This window comes from Taudactylus pleione, unplaced genomic scaffold (assembly GCF_031769625.1).
Source record: "Taudactylus pleione unplaced genomic scaffold, aTauple2 ptg000089l, whole genome shotgun sequence".
Lineage (NCBI taxonomy): Eukaryota > Metazoa > Chordata > Amphibia > Anura > Myobatrachidae > Taudactylus > Taudactylus pleione.
The window spans coordinates 14,843,787-14,865,232 of record NW_028284491.1 but is presented as its reverse complement, the minus strand read 5'-3'; the positions used below and the strand labels follow the sequence as shown (position 1 = coordinate 14,865,232).

General features: G+C 41.8%; 1 protein-coding gene across 7 annotated transcripts in view; it reads left to right on the top strand.

The window, feature by feature from the left end:
• The window catches only part of ZNF385A (zinc finger protein 385A), a 358,128-nt gene that overhangs the window by 249,455 nt on the left and 87,227 nt on the right, over positions 1-21,446 (top strand). The window contains exon 1 of one of the 7 annotated variants that reach the window (XM_088469214.1): positions 2,906-2,951. The exons of 5 other annotated variants lie outside the window; for them this stretch is intronic. The gene's annotated coding sequence lies outside the window, so the exon portion shown is untranslated. Of the gene's footprint in view, positions 1-2,905; positions 2,952-13,971; positions 14,089-21,446 lie in introns of those variants that run through there. One more of the 7 variants, XM_088469213.1, reaches the window with a different exon arrangement.

Below are 21,446 nucleotides of genomic sequence, written 5' to 3'. Positions count from 1 at the left end.
AAAACTGGAGAGGTGGCAATATAACAAAGAGACTAAACAAGTAGGAACTTAAATGGATCTTCACTATGCAAACATTCATACCCCATGGTCTGAATATTGATAATGAAATCAAATCAGTCATTACTAAATAACATCGCTCTCCATTAAAATTTAAGGACATCACAACCTATGCTGCTAACACTAATGTCTTACACTGTTATCCTACCACCGAGTTTATTACTATCACAAACACTCCACCAGATCCTGTTAACTAGTCCCATCACCCACACAAAATTATCTAACCCAACATCCTCAACCACACAACGTGCGCCCACCACAGCAACTGAACCACTTCCCATAAGACACACGGTATAGAGAATACCTTCTGGTCACCCATTTACCGAGACCCTGCCATTACCCACCTCCCCTCCTCATTCACAACCCCCTACCAGAATCTTTATTCCATATAACAGCAGACAACCCCCTCCCCCAACTCTAATCCAAGCCAGGGCACGTTTGAATGCTTAGCACCCACTAACTCACACGTATAGCCATTCACCATACACACTCACCCCTCTCGACCTCGATCACCTTAAGCAGGCAGTTAGATAAATACCGCACTTACCAAGTGCACCTCAGGTATGACATTGACAGGCACATAGTACAGACACATGGACCCATCTACATATCTAGTCCGCCGCTATATATGCAGCAACCAACAACACTTAGTCCCCCCCCCCTTTTCCAACCCATTTTTGAGAGAAAGCTTAGATATGAACAGTAGGAAGCCTGGTATTTTTTCACCGGGCTAATATGCTGTCATGCACTCCATAACATAACCACTAGCACCCCCGAGCCTGCACACGTAACCTAGGCAATACTCACGCCCCACATATCAATGGACAACCATTATCACGTGACCGATTCGGTCATACACCACGCCAACTCTGAACACACGCGTTACCATGACAAAGCGGTATTGCCTCACAGCCTACACACGCCCCTCAAGTTACTAGATATGTAAGCAACCAGCCCCGTAAGCTCCACACGCACGTGATACCATAGCAACGCGATTATATGCCCTAGTCCACACATATCCGCATACCTACTCACTAGGGCGATACAATACCCAATCCTACCCGAACACTCCTGTCATGTGACCCACCTGGTGACACTCCTATTGTGATCCAGACAACACATTACCATAGCGACGCGATACCACTTACAAGCCCAGTCACGCCCCGCTTCTACCAACCCCACGCATCCACCCTGGCCTCACCCAATCACACGCCTGATCCCACTGACACGTCGCACGCACCCTTGGACGACACACCTCTTGTAAACACTCCCACGTAGACACACGAGTGGCTAATTGAGCACATGTGATCACACACACACCCGGAAGTTCACTATAAGACACAGGTATCTCAGCACTTGATAAAGGCACGCAAGCCGAAACGCGTTGTTGACCACCACGATCAGTAGCAAGTATTCCACCCAACTGTACTACCACAGTCTATCCTCCACACAACTTCTCACTCGGGACACGACGCTGATCCCACGGGCTCGTGGGATTACACCAGCACACGGACCTCCGCATCGCCCCGTCATCATCCAGTGACTGCAACAGTTGGCCCCCACGGGCGCCCGTCCACCAGGCTACCCCAAGGGACCACGGAGGTTACAAACACCGCCTGACCACCCGTCGGGATCACTGCAACAACCGCTCCCCACCGTGACTTATTCCTCACCTACCGGTAGGTAAGCATATTGCCATAATCAGTGCGGGACGCTGCCAACTGTAAGACAGCCTGGCTCTAACTACAACACCACACCCCGGTTGCCATAAGTCTGTTTGACCATAGGTCCAGCAGGGGGATGTGCAGGAGTGAGGACCGCACGCCAAAGTAGCCCCCTAAAAGGGTCCACCCACCCCCTCAACTGCGGGCACACCGAGACTACTACCACCATCCAGTACATTTGGATTCACTAACGGAACAACCTAGGGAGCATTGTGTCTACCCAATAAATAGGTTTGGATCCTACGCTATTTGTCAGCATTTTTTGTTTCTCCTTTTTTCTTTTTTTCATCCCTATCAACACCCACCCACATATCACCACCTATTCCCCCCGCACCCCTCTCTTCCACCCACCCCTACACCCCTCCACACCTAGGAGCGCACGTATACCCATTTATCTGCCGCATCAACCCAGCAAGATTTGGTACTCTTGCCCTACGTTGCAGCACCTACCCACCCTAGACACCTCATCCCTACCCCTTTCCCTGACACATAGACCCCATCCCATCACCACGATCAGAAGCGCGGCCCATCCCTATAAAGTTTATAGAATTTATCCAGTACCGCATCCAATACAATTAAAATAAGCCTACACAAACACCCAAGGAAACATGGGATACATTTATTACGCCCCTCACTCCCACAGTAAGCGGACTGTCTGTGAGGCTGTTGAATTAGAACGCCCACAATAAATGTATTATATCCATTACAATTGAATTACCTTTATCTTTGGTATACTTATCATGATTTGATCATAAAAATAGCACAAAGAATAAACCCCAGTAGCACTATTTAAACATTACAAAATGGTTTTGTGGAGGAGACAGCAGCACAGAGCATACAATAATATACTGTCACCGCTAATAATACAACATGCCGCTTCCGCTGAAGCTTCAATGACTCTCACAAGGTTATTAAACAATAAATGTGATGCTAACAGCTACAGACTTCAGCCAGGAATGAAATGTAATAAATAATCACTCAAACCAGACTCTCACTGGGGACCGCGGGTTGCGGCCTACAAGCTGTCGTTACATTATTTTTCCGGTTATTGTTCAGCAGTGGAATCTGACTCCTCTAGGTCATCTGATGTTCCTCAGAAAATTATACTTGAAACGTTCACCAGATGAAAAATGATTTATTTTGGTCATCGAAGCCAGGAGCTGACAGAGAGTGAGTATCAAGTGCAAAAAAGTAAGAGTCCGCACAAGTTAAACCAATAAGTCGTTGATTAGAAATAATTATACATAAGATATACCAACATTAGGGTCTATTAAAATGATGAATTTCATTGAATGACACTGGGTTGGTGGTGCGCCCACGATATTTGTGTAGAACACAAAGAAAAAAGACAAATATGCCTTACATGGGGCACTCTTGCATGATATATGAACAGTCAAAAAGATGCTAAATGAAATAATTAAAACTTAACATTTAATATTATCCTTAAAATAAATTCTCTAATGATGAAAAAAGTATATTTATGAATGAATCAATCAGGTTAATACTTCTCATAAATAGATGACAATATACCACCTAGCTGATAGGGAAATATGCAGTGTGAAAAATTAACACATCATCTTCCAAAATCACAAAGTGTAAAATGAAAGCAGTTTACTGTGCTATAAGTCCTATATATTACTGAGTATACAAATAAATAATCAAAGAGACAAGTACAGTAAACAGAGCAGTTGAAAATTCAGATTTTCTATTTGAGAATACACATATTAATTACGTGTGCGAAAATGGCTAAAATATACATGTAATGAACTTCAATCTCAGAGCCCTTGGTAAAAATTATAACGGGCTAGCACACCAAAGGGAAAACGAATATGGTGCCAATATTTATATAGTCGAGGCACCAGTACATATAGTACAACATATAGTTTGCAGCATATAGTAGATATATCCTATAAATAAGGCATCTGTAACACAGAATAGTCTTGATGTCTGTTGATGAATTGACATGAACAAGATATATATAAATAAAGCAATATATCGGTGAGAAAATCAATATAAATTAAACCCAAACAATAGGTAATTCAAATAGCAGATTAATGGTCATATCTTATAGAATAATAAACAATAAGATATACTCAGCATTGCTGTCTGTCACCTGGCTATAAGTGGAAATGACCCACTGTAGAAGAAAGTAAGGCCTGGGGAAGAACAGCGTGGGATCACTTCTACTGTCCCCTATCTAAATCAAAAGGGGGATGAGAGAGTGACAGCCACGTGGATCCCAGGTGAAACAACAGACAGCGCTTCTGCTGTCTGGGATAGGGTTGCGTCTCTCCCCTGATACCAAGGGGCATTGCAGGGGGAGTCAGCAGCTGAAAACCCAGATGAGAGAGCGCTAAAGAGAGATAGAAAAGTACATGGATAGAGAATCAAAAGCTGCAAAGCGGTGTGCTGGGAAGTTCCTGCTGCTGTGAGCGTATGGTGGACGCACGTTTCGCCGGAGCTTGGTCACCTGATCGCCACGAATTCCTCTGACCTACTGGTAAATAAAGGACTGAAGTCCAATCAAGCGGCTGTGTCTAGGAGTGATAGAGACATCACCCTATCCACAAGCACATGGGATTCTGACAAATCACAGACAGCCACTATGATCCAAGGGAGTGACTGATGAGATTAATTAGCATATGTAAACAGAGTAGAGAGACATCGTGGTTACTGCATGAAGTAATGATTATAATGAGATCATATGAGCAATTATCAGATTTAAAATATTAGAACAACACCAGTCTCTTAAGAGATGTATAAAGGTATATGGTGAAAGTAAATGTAAGACATAAAAGTATAAATCTGTAGATAAATAAAAATAAAAATGAAGAAATATAAGTTAAAGATAATATATAGAGATCATATATACTGGTGATAGGCATCCTAACATTGATGACATAAAGAAAATATTATGTTGTAAAATATTGTAAGAATAAATACGGTAAAATAAAAAGTACATCAGACAATAGTGAAGCAGTGGGAATATACATAGAGGAAGACCTGTGTACACAAAACTGGATAAGAGTATGTGTAAAAAAAAGTGAAGAAAAAGGAAAAAAGAAAATTGTATGTGTGCGGGAGTGTGAAGGATGTGTAAGATGGTATGTAAATATACATATCAAAATTAGAATGATTAGTCAATGTGAGAAAATGAATTGAATATAAAGGAACATGAACATAAAAGTGAACTGTAGATGAATGAAGGAAGTGAAGTGATGGTAAAGGGAAATGAGGTAATTAAATCCTCGTTAAAATGAGTGACATAAAAATGTGAAAAAAATATATATGGAAAGTGAATGTCAGTGATAGTAAGATATCAAAAAATGAGAATGTAATAATAAGAAAGAAAAGATAATAATATAGAATGAGGAATGCCTCAAATAGATGATGCAAAAAACAGTATTGGGGACTGGAGGTGTTGAAAATCGGGTCATAGATAAATTGAAATCATTGGAGCAGAAAAATATAGAAGAAAATGAGGGAAAAGATTTGAAAAAATATATAAGTGGGAATGAATGGAGGTACTATGGGGAGAATAAAAGGAAATTATTCAGTAAGGAACACCCCATAATTTATGTTTTCGTTTAGGCCACCAGGCATCAGAGTCCCTAAACGAAAGATCCATTCACTCTCCTTCATTTGTAGGGTCCTATTGATGTCGCCCCCTCTTAGGCCTAATTTGATCTTCTCCAAACAAAAGAATTTTAGGTCTTGTATGCGCCCCGAATGTTTGGTATGAAAATGCCTTGCCACACTGGTAAGTTGTTTCATCTTGGTAATATCAGTTCCTGCATTGCGTATATTACCTATATGCTCAAGAATCCTGATCTTGATCATCCTGGAGGTCATACCCACATATTTCTTCTCGCAAGGGCAAAAAATGCAATATATAACATTGGTAGTTCTACAGTTGAAAAATTCCTTAATCTTAGTTTCTTGCCCAAATTTGTCTGTAACGACCTCTATGTTGGTTATGTGGGAGCATGTTTTACACATACCACAAGGGTGGCTACATACAGTTGTAGGTTGTCTAGTAGGATGACTTGTAAAATGGCTTCTTACGAGGCGGTCTTTGAGATTGGGTGCCCTCCGCCAACTCATATTGACCTTATCTTCCAAACTGGCTGCTAAATCCTGATCTGAGAGAGTGAGTATATTCATCTGAAATAAAAAATTAACTGCACCCCAAATACTTGCTCCCCTTTTTCTATGGATTTGAATGGCACAGATCAACTTGACAAGTAAAACAATACAAAAATAATGGAAATAGAACTTGGATTATGTGGTAGACACAGCCCTACTTACTACCAAGTCTACAGGATTGTGTCCCTACCTAATAAATTGGTATGAAATACCGCCGTCCCTCTGGCCAGCAGTTCCAATCCCGGTCGCGGCATACCGACAGAAGCAGAGATCCCGGCAACGGAAGCCCGCAAGCGCTGGAAATCCCGATCATCCGCAGGTAAGTAAAAACTAACCTAACCCCCTAACCCTCATTGGGTGTGCCTAACCCTAACCTCCACCCCAAGTACCTAAACCAAATCCCCCCTGTAAGTGCCTAACCCTAACCTCTCCCTTCCCCGCTGCCTAAACTAAGTCCCCCACGGGGGTGCCCAACCCTATGTCCCCCCCGGGGGTGCCTAACCCTAACCCTCCCTCCCCCTAGTGTAACCCTAACCCTCCCGGGGGAGTGCCTAACCCTAAGTCCCCCCCGGGTGCGCTAAACCTAACCCTCCCCCCCAGCGGCTGTCCGCTCGCGGCGCCCGGCATCCCTTCGATCGGGATGCTGGGCGCCTGTCTCCCAGCGTCGGGAAAATGACAGGCGTCTAGATATAGACGCCTGTCATTTAACCTCTGCCGAGATAAAGCAGTCGGGAAGCCGGCTGTCGGGATTAAGACATCCGGTTTCCCGATTGCATCCCAATACGTACTGTATATTGGCAAATTCATTTATGTAGAATGTGTGACGTGACGGATATTGGAGAAAGAGAATTATACAGTATATGGGCTTTAGTGCTCATCATACTGGCAAACAAATATTGTTAACAACAAAATGTCATGTTACCAGTAACGCTAATCACTGTGCTCCTGACATCATTAATTGGATATAAAGTTTTTATAAAGTTTATTTCCTTTTTTTTCCCATTATCCGTAGTGTGTTGCAGTGCATGGCATTGTGGGAGCACCTAAGCAACCATGCACTGAAAGAAACATAAGCTGTGTAATATTGGTCATTGCTGCTACTACATACTATACACTGAAAGCCATGGTTAAAACCTACGGATGATTTATATAAAGTAAAAGCATCTTTATAGTAAAAAAAAATCTATTAAGCCTTACAGTTAATAATTTTTAATTGTATTTAAAAAAGTAGTTGCCAGGTCTGTTGTGGGTGACCATTTTCAATGAAAGTGATATAGCTTACTTATGTTCCGATCTGTGCTGATCGCTTAATTGCCACTTTATTTGTGTCAAGCATTGTTTGCCTTTAGTTTAGATGTGATAAAATGTTGCAACTTCTGCAGCATGCAAGTGATTCAAAAGGGATGTCAAATTTATGTTATTAGAAAATAATGTGATATCTTTTCAGTATTTTGTAGAGCAATACTTACTTATAGCCTGCAGATGTCACTGTTGCAATTGCTGTATATAGAAATCATTAATTATTATTGTCAGTTATTTATATAGTGCACAGATAGTCTGCAGCGCTTTGCAGATAATGGGGCAGATGTATTAATCGCCAAAGCAGCATCAGCGCACGTTATGTACGCTGACACCGCTTCTCCCTCATGTATTCATGGGGGCTGAGCGGTAATTGACAGGGGCGCTATGCGATACTTGCGAGATCTCGCACATGCTCAGTGGAGCTGGCCGGGAGTGAGACACAGTGCATCAGCACTAGGCTGATGCATGTGGGTTCTAGCGGGGATCGCCGGTGGGGGAGTTATCACTCCCCTGCTCCGGCCAATGAGATAGTAATACATGTCATCGTTAGTGTTTCTGCTTCGTCTCAGTAAAGAGGCGAAGCAGGAAGTGTTATAGCGGTATGATACGTGCCGCTATAATACATCTTCCCCAAAATTTGGCCATTCACATCAGTCCCTGTCAGACCTTACAATTTATAGTCCCTACCGCATGTACACGCACATACATACACACTAGGGTTAATTTTTTTGTCAGGAGCCAATTGACCTACCAGTATATATTTGTTTGTGAAAGGAAACCAGAGTACCCAGGGGGAAACCCACTCAAGCACGGGGATAACATACAAACTCCACACAGTGGTTGGAATCAAATCCATCACCTCAGTGCTGTGAGGCAGTAATGCTAACCGTTTAACCAACCTTGCTGCCCATATCATAGGTTTATGTGTCATAATGCCATCCCAATGTGCCATAGCAATTCAATGATAACACGGGTTGGGTATGATATGTCGACAGTCATAATGTCGATGTTGACATTCATCATGTAGACAGTGTGAAATGTCGACAAATGATAGAATGTCAACATGTGACCCAACATGGTTAAAATGTTGACACATTCAGAATGTCGACTTTTAACATGTTGACGCAGAAATGACAACATATGCTTTTTGTTGATTTTTGGGCTTAAGCTAAAATAAGCAAAAATGTTGACATTCTGGTGTCAACATGTTAAATGACGACATTCTGAATGCGAACAAAGTAAAATCCTGCACAAGAGAAATATATGTACACTACAATATATACCTATATATATATATATATTAATGTATTCCATAGTCCTTATTACTTCTCATGTTCATATTTATATTCCAAGTGATTTTCAAGTATAATGCTCCAATATTAATTATTCCTTATATCTAAATACTTCGGCCCTCATTCAGAGCCACTCGTAAGCAGCAGCTCGTTCGCTCCGAGCGATGTTTGCCAAACTGCGCATGCGTACGGATCGTTAAACGCATGCGCGAACCAGTCAGTGCGGCTGAAATTCACGTGCTCGCAAAATAGCGAATGCCTGCTAATTTGAGTGACAGGATGAGGCGTATGTGGGTGGTAACAGGGGAAGGTGCTTGAGAACGGGGAGTGGAAATCAGAACGCAGGCGTGCTTAAAGGTCAAAACGGGCGTTTTATGGGTGTGCATATTTAAAACAGCAGCGTCATTGACCACGTCACTGGGTTTTTTTTAGCCAGAACTGCTCGCAAAATTGTGGTAGCAAAAACCAACCACAAGAATAGCGAGCAGTTCATACCCTGTTCGATGTACTCGATTAATCTAATAAATAGCGGACATGACGTCGGATGCGAGCGGCCAGGGGGCGTAGTTTCCCAAAAAACGACCGCAAGTTTTGCTCGCTCGTTCAGACCTAGAGGCGTGAACAGACCGCAAACAGCGAACGTTTCATTTGAATAGCCACCCCTATTTTCTGGACGAGCGAGCGCAAATAGCGACCGGCTCTGAATCAGGGCCTTCGTCACTTGGATGGTGCAACCGCTAACTCTATATATTACATATGCTAAAGAAACAGAAAGAAAAAAGATAGAGTTTTTATCGGTGCACTCTAATACCTTGTAGTGTACCACTTAGTATAAGATGTGATGTATGTATTAAAATGTTGAATCTTTATTTGTTAAATTATTAAAATATATACTGGGGTACCCCAGTATATATTTTAATAATTTAACAAATAAAGATTCAACATTTTAATACATACATCACATCTTATACTAAGTGGTACACTACAAGGTATTAGAGTGCACCGATAAAAACTCTATCTTTTTTCTTTCTGTTTCTTTGACATTCTGAATGCGTCAACCTAATTTACCATTTTAACCATGTCAGACTAATTGTATGTCAACAAGCTGGTTGTCGACCAATTGTCCATCTCGACAAAAAAATATTTACATTTTGGGGTAAAAAAATAAATAAACTGGGGAACACTGTTTAAAAATAGCGCAATAGGTTCAGGGGTGTTCTGCAAGTATGCGGCAGGTGTTTTCTAGAATAGGCTATTAGCGGCAGGTGCATTTTTGCTGAATTTTTAAGAAATAAGTTTAGGGACTTAAAAATATGCTAATACCCATTTCCATGTACCCCAAATTTGATGGAACCACTTTTTAAAACGAAAAAAAAACCTAAGTGCTCTTCTGCATCACTTTTTTCTTCGGTAAAAAAACACTTGCCGCGGCTATTTAAAAATGCAGAATACATTCTGCAGGGCTAAACGGGGGTACCCACAGTGATCCCCCATGTCTGGACATCATTAGGGGGGGTCCCAGGATGAATTCCTGAAAATTCCCCTATTTTTCCCGATACTTACCTTTCCGCAGGCTCCTGTTTTCGCCGGCTCCAAATTGAATATGGGGATAAAGCGGGCACGCGCCCGATACTTCGCTCAGATGTGGAGCGAAATGTCCAGCATGGACTTTTCGCTCCTTAATTAAATACGGGCCTTTGTGTCATACTCAGAGGATGAGAGTTGGAAAACAAGCAATAGAAATGTGGGTCTGAACATGGGACAGTGAGATTGATCACATCCACCATGCATATTCTGAGAGATCCATTTGATACAAATTGTACCTTCTGATTAATGCCTTTAACACAGAAGATTTGTGTTGCATTGCTTTGCTTTTACCATGTCTACAGTGAAATTGTACTGGTCAAACATACAGGTTACTATTGTTAATAGTATCACAATTGTCCCCTTCTGTTTTTCAACTGCAACAACCTATTCTCAAATAATGGAATTTTCAGCATTAGTGAACTACCTCAACCTAGCTCTAACTAAACATCAAGTGGGAAAAGCAGTAGTTACTACATACCTGACAAACAGGCTTCTTTTCAGTGTCATAGAAGATAATTCTTTCCACCTGTGAGAAATAAAGTACTAACCAATCAGCTCCCAATTTACATTTTGCAGGCTGCATTTATAAAATGATAGGAGCTGATTGGTTGGTAATTTATTTTTTACAATTTTATCTCTCTCCCAGTTTTGATTAATACCCCCTATAGCTGCAAAAACAATGGCTAAATCAACTAGAGTTAAAGACATTGGGCCTGATTCAGACCCACTCGCAAGCGGCTGTCCGCTCGCAAGTGGGTCGATGGTGCGCACTGCGCATGCGCACGACGGCGGGAGCTCCGTCGTGCGCATGCGCCAGACGCGACGAGCGAAGGACTTTCCTTCGCTCGTTGTGTCTGATCAAAGGGGGCGTGCTGTCGATGTTGATTGACAGCACGCCCCCTTTGGTGGGCGTGCCGGGGGCGTGCCTCCCAGACGGGGGCGTTCCCAAGGGAACGCCTACCGTCAGAAGCCGGCCCACTGACATCACTAGTGATGTCAGTGGGAGTGATTTTGGCTCTGATAGAGCCAAAATCACTCCGGGCCTTGCGGTTGAGAAACTCAATCGCAGGCTCCGGCTCGCAGTGGCGATGGTCGCGATGGTCAAGACCATCGCGGCCATCAACCTGCACGCTCGTATAGGCTGTGGGTGGTGACCCACAGCTATACGAGCGTCCAGGAGGACGCTCCATAATTATGGAGGACGGCCCTCATTCAGAGCGTGCGCTCTGCTCAGAGCGTCCGGCTCTGAATGAGGGCCATTTTCTTTTATACTTCTATCCTGGTGGCTGCATTTGGATAATTAGTGGATAAACACTAACATTGAGTATCACCATACTATTACAGTAGGTGTGTTGGGCAGGTATGTGTCATACATGGGATAAGCATGTCCTTGTCATCACATGTTCAGAAATAGGTTAACATCATACTTGCCTATTTTTGAAAAAGCATTTCAGGAAGATTGTGAAAGCAGCACCTATGAGCGCACATTAAAGTGGGCGTGACCTGCTACATCGGTGGGGCATGTCATAAACGTGATTTACGTTCAAATGTAAATGAGCCCCAAAGCAGTTAGTAGGATCTTCTTGTTGATGAAAAAACACTGATACTTTTCAGAAAATGCATGTAGCCATAGGGATCATTGGGCCTGATTCAGACCCACTCGCGAGCGGCTGTCCGCTCGCAAGTGGGTCGATGTTATGGACTGAGCATGCGCACGACGGAGGGAGCTCCGTCGTGCGCATGCGCCAGACGCGACGAGCGAAGGAAAGTCCTTCGCTCGTTGTGTCCGATCAAAGGGGGCGTGCTGTCAATGTTGATTGACAGCACGCCCCCTTTGGTGGGCGTGCCGGGACCGTGCCTCCCTGACGGGGGCGTTCCCACGGGAACGCCTCCCGTCAGAAGCCGGCCCACTGACATCACTAGTGATGTCAGTGGGAGTGATTTTGGCTCTGATAGAGCCAAAATCACTCCGGAGCTTGCGGTTGAAAACCTCAACCGCAGGCTCCGGCTCGCAAATTCGATGGTCGCGATGGTCTCGACCATCGCGACCATCACAATGCACGCTCGTATAGCCTGTGGGTGGTGACCCACAGCTATACGAGCGTCCAGGAGGACGCTCCATGAAAATGGAGCCCGGCCCTCATTCAGAGCGTGCGCTCTGCTCAGAGCGTACGGCTCTGAATGAGGGCGATTGTGCCTTATAACCAATGCAGGGAAATGTTACTAATGATCCCATTTGAATGTATATATCTACATTTTTTTATGTATATAACAGTTTCATAATGGGGCTAAGGTGCAATGAGGGAGATTGCTAGGCTCCAGGGGCGTCTTAAGAGAGGAAGGTTCCTGTGTACATTCATCGTCCGGGACCCCCTCCTCTTTCCCTGGCGGCCAGCAGCCGACTAACATGGCTGGCCGGCCACCGCAGTATCAGTAGACAGTGCCCAGGGTCTACTGCGCATGCGCAGATCGCTGGGGAAGTGGCGAGGCCGCCATTTTCCCAGCAATTTCCTTGTTGCGCATGCGCAAAACGGCGGAAAAATGGCAGCGCCGCCCATTTTCCGGTGTTTTGAGCAGCGCTGAGACACCCGACGCGGGACTTTGGAGAGGCAAATTTTAGATAATATGGGTGCAGGGTGTATACCCATTATAGATACACCCCTGCTAGGCTCTACAGGGAGACAGGGAGTTTGCTACAATTTCTAGGAGTCTCCCTGACAATCAGTGAGACTTGACAAGTATGGACTTAACACTCATAATGGGGCTTAACCTATTGTCGAGATTCAAGAGCATAACTGGGAGACTTTATGGAGTGCATCAGCATCTAGGTGTATAGCAGATATATACCTCATCCTACTGTGTATATTGTATTATGTGTGTATTGTGTATACTGTATTCTCATCTAGGTGTATAGCAGATATATACCTCATCCTACTGTATATTGTATTTTGTGTGTATTGTGTATACTGTATTCTCATCTAGGTGTATAGCAGATATATACCTCATCCTACTGTATATTGTATCATGTGTGTACTGTGTATACTGTATTATATTTTCTGCTGCCAGCATTATTATTATATTATAGGGAGGAAGATGACATCGACCTAACCACGCCCCCCTGAGTGATGTGTGCACGCTTATTGGCCAGAGATTTGAGTTCTCCCCTCCTCAAGCCTTGCATGTGTGTGTGTGTAACCCTATCCTGCCCAGTCACCTGCTGCTCAGCACCTATAGGTGGCAGCATGTTCTTTCCCCACGGGATGGGCACTAGCAGTGAGTGACTGTAGTGACTGGTGAGGTCTGATAGCTGTCACCTGGGCTGTGGTACATGTACATTATATAATAATGTAATGTGCATTAAGGAGAGATACATACTAGCTTGATGGCAGGCGAGGCAGACTGTTGTTACGATATGCATGCATGAATAAGGCACGTTGCTGACTGGGACTGTTTGGTATAGCCGCCTGTCTGGAGAGAAGGAGGGCATGCACTGTGACTTTGCAGTGTCGTGCTGTTTGAGTATAAGGTTGAGACGGGCTACTGACCACCTCTCTGGCTGATGGGTGATGACAGGCATATGCAGTGTATGTGAATTGGCTGTTTTACTGTGTCTGAGTCAAAGTTTGCAACACAATTGGATCTTAATAACGAAGGAGTTAATTAATGTCAACACTGTTTCTGAGATAGAGGGCGACATGTACATGTGTTCTAGGAGTGATAGAGGATAGCCCAATGCACATGATATATATCTACTTATTAATGCATTAGTGGTGAAGGGGTTAAAGAAGCTGAACACACTCATGGCATGCTGGTGGTGAGGCTGTGCTGTGTGAAACATGCATGACGCTGGTAGGAGCACACTCTCTGGCAGTGAAGGGGTGGCGGGATCTGCTGCCCTTGGGATGCTATCCTGTGACACAGAACCGGCTGCTCTCTGCTTGCACAGGCTGCTGTGGGATGCAGACATCCATGTATGAAGGGTAAGGGATAGATATATGCACCCCTAAACTGCCATACCTCCTCTTGCAGCCCTGAGACACCATGCTACTTGTCTCTCATATCTCTTCTCCCTCTCTCTTTTCCTCCCATCTGTTCCCTACGCCTCTCTTTCTCTTTTCACCTTCTGCTGCCTTTTCTGTGTCTCTGCCCCCTCTCTTCCTTCCATGTTAGATGTCTATCCTCGGAATCCTTCCTTTTAATCTGAGGGAACAATCCTGCTGTCTAATCTCATTGTCTTTCTACAGTTACAGCCAACTTTATGCAGCTTTAGGGTTCCCATTGCCACAGGACATTGTGTGTGTACATGACTAAGAATCCACTTCATAACAACATACAGTATGTAGTTATTATTGTATGTGTACATTTGTCTTCAGCACCTGACATCACACGCTCTAATTTATATTGATATTTTGTACTACACCTCAGCTCCTTTTAGAACACACTCAAATAGTATTATATAAAAGGGTATTTACAAACAGTATATTATATAAATCTGTACTTTCTGGATTCAATGGTTACTACTTGTTAATCTAGCAATTATCACATCTTTTGTTTTTCACAATCATGCACCGGCTAGGTGGCGCTGTTTATTGGTATCTATGAGTTTTGCCTCTCACTAATGTTAAATAATTCAACCCAAGGTGTGCTGTGTATAATATATACTTACATATACAAGTGTATGTGTGCATATATATATTTATATATATATATATATATGCAGAAATATATTTATGTGTATATATATATATAATATATATACATATGTATATATATATATATATATATAAATACACATATGTTGCATATGTGTGTATATATATCTATATCTGAATGTATATCTATCTATCTATCTATCTATCTATTTATAATCTAAGATACATTTTCCTGTATACATATAGAAAAATAAGGGGTAATTAAAATATCACATAGTGATTGTAGCTCAACTAATAAGGATTATTGTAGAGTGTCTTGCAGAGGACATCCAGGTAAGTGAGAGCAGTAACAGTGTAGACCCTTTAGTGTTGCTTTAATCTCATATGCTGTTACTATTTTCTCTCTGTTACCTGTGTGCACCATATTCCTGCACTAGTGTCTGTCCGCTGTGGTTGCAACTATGTTAGTTGACTCCCACGTTCTAAAAAGTGAGAGAAAAGGTGTTTTGGCAGCAGAAGCTTTTAAGTGGTTAATAGAGGGTTATAAATAAATTATGATGCACTGGTATGCTTCATTACTCATTCATTGCTAGGAAAACCTTTCAGGGTAACATGAGCAGCAAAAATAACCCCTTTAATAATATACTTGGCAAAAGGTGAAAAATGTAAGTGTAGGTGCAATATTGAAGCCTTTGCTGAGACTTCGCTATTGCAGGAAGAAGTGAAGGGGGATGAGGTCGTGACAGATAATACAATCCCTCCAGCAATGGTATAAATAAAAATAAGGGACTTGAGTTTCATCAACACTTATATGTTACTGATGTTATTTTTATTTTATTTAATGACTAAATAAAAAGCTAATTGGAATGCTGGAGCTGGGCTTTATTATGGGATAAAATAAGTGAACAGCATGACGAGGTTGGTGCGAGGTGCCAGCACTGTGATCCTGAATAGCTGAGTTATAATTATGTTGCAGTGACATAAAAGTGTGTTTGATGAATTCAGTACTGGCATGGCAGGTGGTAATGCCAACTAGAGTTTACTGCAAGTGTCAATGGCACAAAAATACAGTGTTAATACCTTGAAGGATTTCTTGCTCCACTTTTAGGAAACAAAGGATGATCTTTATATTCTGCAGAGGCTGAGGTGGAATAATTGGGTACAACTCAGAAAGTAGACATGGCAACTTGTCCCCCTGTCACTTTATTCATATGAGACCCTGCCTAGTAGACTTTCCTGACATTGAGAAATCACTCCTGGAAGTTTAGTTCTCAGATGAAAAATAAGGTTTGTATAATTCATAGTTTATGGTAGATATTGTGGCACTGTACTATAGAAATAACAATTCTCATTTATACAGCATTAATATTCACAGATGCACTAGCAGCTAGGACATTGCTGCTTTCATGTCTTGTAAGAACATAAAGCCCTGACCTAGGTTAATGCAAACCATGTTTTACATTGCATAGCAATTATATATTGAAATATTAGGGATTATTCATTTTTTTATCTGCAATCTATATATTCATTATGTACAAGGTATCTTGATCATGTCTAATACACTATTGTATTATTGCACTCAGCTGTGCTTGCTGCGATTGGAATCTTCAAAAATCAGACCTATACAGCACTTTGTTTTTACAAATCTTAGGGGCCTATGTATCAAAGCTGGGAGAGAAATAAAATTGTGAGATAAAGTACTAACCAATCAGCTTCCAATTTACATTTTGCAGGCTGTGTTTATAAATTGATAGGAGCTGATTGGTTGGTAATTTATTTTTTACAATTTTAGCACTCTCCCAGCTTTGATAAATACCCCCCTAATGTCGTAGGCAATTGAAAAGGATTTCCAGGGTTATGCGGCAGTGACTGAGAAGTGGGTAAAATGATCAGTGTCAGATTATTAGTTTTTTCTCCTGCAATGGCATCTGGCACTGTCTCTGTGCATTCACCACAGTTTGACTGGATGTTTCATATAGATCATTGATCTCTATAGATAACAAACTGTTGGAATGTGATATCAGTCTTACAAGTGCTGTATATGTTGCGTTCATGGTCTGTCCAGCCTGGACGGACCATGAACGCAACATATATAATATTTTCGTTCTGTCTTACATTTAATATCTGCTTGTGAGTACCTACTGAGTTTTTCCTTAGAGATGAGAGTCCACAGTTAAAAGATATGACCAAGCTGATCAGCATGTGGTTAGTGTGTGAATGCTACTAGGTGACATCAAATACATCTCTGTATACATCATGGGTGGACACAGTTATGTCGAGTTTAGGAGCCAAGTAGTCAGGTACCTGGAGGGAAACGTAGTGCCACTTTACCAATACGGACAGAGGCATCCTAAAGGGGCCATCTAAATTCCCTGGCAATCACACCCAGATTTGGGATTTTTTAACCAATAAGTTGTTGAAAATTGGAGCAATGTGTCTGCCAAGTTATTAAACAACTTCATTTATATACGTATACTAGAGTCACTCAGATTTCTTCATTTATTATACATTCATTTCATTCCTTCTACTCACGAATTCTGGGCATTCAGATACATCATTAATTCTATCCTGAATAGGTGAGCGCTTAGTACCCGCATCGAATAACTCAAGCTTATCTTTGGCGTAAGGACACCTCCAGTACCTAACAGCTCCCGCCATTTGGGGGATCCCCCTTTTTGAGTGCTTATCACAAATCATATTCTTCCAGGTACCTGAGCTAATAGAACTATTCATGGAGCCAGGTCAAAAATATACAATTTATAATATTAATAGGGATGTCTCCCAATAGCTGGATGTCAGCAGCAACATTTGGGGGGCATGTCAGCTACATGGGTCCTCCACCAGTACACCAGTAGATTCCTTTTAAAAATTCACCTCTCTGTCTCTATTTGCATAATCTTTGTTAAATTTAACTGTACTATATTCATAAGTAAAGTTAATGCAAATTAGTGAAAATAGAGGACATCTGCAGACCATGAATGTAAGTTTTGGATTATTGCAGTTCCCTTTTCCCGAGACAGCTTCTGTTGTCTGTATTGCTGCTATATCTGAGATTCAGCACACCGGGCTACTTTACAGATGTTCTGCATTAGATGCAGCTTGAAACATATATGGTATATAATATAACAAAAGGCATACACATGTTTGCTCTAATACAGATCTTACTCAAAGATAAAATGATTAATAAATAGTCCTCTTGCACTCCACTGTTACATATGTATCATGATGAAAGCATTTTGCATAGCGTGTGTACATTTTGTTGCTATGAGGGAAAAACTGATTAGGTTCCCCTCTCATGTTTGTTATCTTGTCAGTCACAATACAAAGGTGGTATAATTGTATCAGAGCTGTACAGGTGCTTTTTGGTACTTTCACTCACTAAAAGAATTTTATATTTTGGTTTATCACAATATATGAAAAAGCTTTGAGAGAGCTCATGGCATTGAAGGCAGAAGGGTTATTCATCAATCTGTGTTGAGATCATCTTTTGAAGCCGCTTATAGTGACAATAAAAAAATACTTGTCTATGTAGTGTATCAAGAAAATATTTCTGAGACTGAAAAAAATGTATAAAAAAATAGTCCAAATGAATAAGTGTATGGATAAATGTCAGTAAAATCTAATCAGTTCTATTGTATTAAGGGCCAATTTTTGTAGACAGCCAATACAGTGTTTATGTTTATTTTACTTGTTCATAGTATGAAAATAATCAGGGGAGGCCATACTGTAGGGGTGCTCCTTCCTTAGCTGGTGTAACAAAGATCTAATTCCTAATTTCTTAGATATATTTATATTGTAATCGGCCATATTTATCGTTACTATTTAGAGGCACCAACTGATATTTCTTATTGCATGCAGTATCGTATACAGTATATTTGTAGTGGCAGTAATTTTGATTGTTATGTTGTATTGAGCTGCAGAAGTTCAATGCTAACCTAGGTGCTGAGGAGACACTTTGGTACTAGGCTTTTGGGTGCTGGGTGTTTGGTTCCAGGGCATACTAGTAATAGATACACTGTAGCATACACCAAGATGTGACCCTGATGTGACCCTCATATGAGGTTATTTATGCAAACTCAGACTGTTCACTGATCAATGCAACCACCCCTCCCCACCCCCAATCGTGTACCTCTATATTTGCAAATGCACTACATTTCCATCAAAGAATATATGTTAGCGGAACAGTACTTGGGCTGAGTGAGGGTGTTCACAGCATAACTGATTGGGAGTACGGGTGCACTTATTTTTTGCGGAGCAGTGTAGAAACGAGATTTCTGTTTTGATTTTCCTTTGGCAGAGTGATTATTAAAATTGTTACATTTAATAAAAAAAAAAGTTCCAATGTCTCCCCCACTCTCATGATTCATTTAAGTCCTAAATGAGGCTGAAATGAGGATTTTCATTAGGAAAAAAAGTTTTATTCAATGAGAGAGATGGTTCTAAAATGTTAGGAGGTTGATCATGTCATCATGGCTTCTGCCCATCACAAGAAAAAGAAGTGAGATCAGAGAGGGTGGCTGACAATCCTGGGAGTTCTGGAGAAATTCCCAAAATTCCGGGGGTCTCCTGTACACTCCAGGAGAATAGGCAAGCATACTTTCATGTCAGGGGTACACATTTGCACAGTGCTTTTATTGAGGTTTTCCTGGTTCTTCCCACACTTTAGCACAATTCTAGGCTGCTAATGTGTCTCCTATAAACTGAGTTTAGATGGACACCTTGATGTGCTCTGTGTGGATCTTTGGTGCAGATGGGACCCCCAGTGTCAGTGTGCTAATGTCCTGGAACTCCAAAAGAGGAAGTCTGCAATAAAATGTATTGTATATATGACAATCAGGGGAGCTGAATAACAGGTTTTTCTGTGTACAAATCCATTCTGGACTGCATGCTGAGCTGTAATATTGATTGTTTTGCTGGGGTGAAAATTGTCATCTCTAATAAGCAGCAGAACAATGTGCTCCAGGAACACATTGTCACGAATATCTGTTTGAACAAAGGTTATTTTAGACCTGCCAATTCTGTTTGTTTTACTTGCCATGGGCAAACCTAAGCCGATGATTTCTTCCCCACGATTTTGTGAGATTTTATAAATCATTGAACCTTTTCAACAGTGAAGATCAACTTTTCTCCTGTTGTAATTCCTCTACTAACATACGCTTGTGTCAGATTTTCTCATATGAAAATTTGCTATTAGAATATTTTTTATGCCATCCCCAATGTGAAAGCTTACCTTATAACCTATTATTTTATATGTATTGTTTGACACTTCATCCTTTCACAGTGTTGCAGTAGTGTGTCCCAAAACATTGATTGGGAATCACAGGCCTGACTCTTCGCAGGCATAAAGTAAATTATTGCGTAAAACGCTGAGGGCGTGATTTAGAGGTGGAAGCAGAGTCGATGTCAGATGCAAGTGGCCGATGCTTTCAGACGTACTGAGCATGTGCCCCAATGGTCAATGGGATGCAGATTGAATATGGACAAAAAGAGGTGAGATTTCAGTGGGCATTTCTGGGTGGTAATAGGGAGGGTGGCTGGCCAGACGCAGGCGTGCGACTGCCACTTTTTCTGCAGTTGCACCGATTCCAGCGGCCATCTTCATATGGACATTCTGCTACCCCATCAGGCTGGGGCAATGTTCGATGGAGTGACCGATGATGCTACTGTTTAGGCAAAGCGGCAGATTAGCGCTGCCGCCAGTGGGGTTCCTTGTACGAATTCCATCGGCTGTGGCTTTAGCATAAAGACACATTTGCAGCGACATTAGCGTCCACCTCCAGATCAGGCCCTGAAACTCCATCCTTATGTCACATTTCCAAATTGCACTGTTAATATTGCATTTACCATATGCCCTTGGTCTATCCAAAGCTGTATCAGTTAGCAATGCTAGCAGACCAATTTAAGATTAGTGTAATGGGCAGGACTGCAGGAGAAATAATCCAACCATTAGGATTAATTCCCTGAACCAGCTTTAGCATTGCACTGAAATCACTTCCTCACAGTGAAGTAATACAGTCTACGTGTAGTGATGACAATGTTGTACTGAATTGGTGCTTCCATGGTTGCCCCATACAAAACAGCTGCTTTCGGATTACAGTCTCATGAGCCAGTGACACACTGTCTTCACTTTAGTAACTAAAATGCTGGTTATGACATTAATACATGTCCAGTGTAATGCACCAACCACTGATTAACCAATCAAAATGCATGGATTTATCACTAATGATTGATTGTCCCTGATATTGATCCCGAATTTTAACCCGATACTTACTTTGTCCTGCTCCTACGGAGTAAATAGGTATTCACTGAATTTCATTAGTGTCTGGGACAGTCCAGGAGAGTAGAAAAGTATACATAAACCACCCAAGCACAGTATTTTCACATGTTCTCTATTTATGCATACTTGACAGCACGGCCACCCAAATCCACTCTACTCACAATCATCGCCCCCTTCCTAATTACTATGTATACTCCGTAGATGGATAGTGTGTTCCTGAGTGTAAAAGTCTGTCCTATTCAATAAAATCTGTATTAAAAGAAAAACTTATCTGTTTGCAAAATAGGCTTGAAGGGGGGGGTGGTAGTGTTGGGGTTGGTTTAGCGTTTTACAATCTGTGAAAGCAAAATCCTGACTTTAAAACTAACATTTAAAAAAAAATGATTAGTTTTATTGAACAATGTAATCT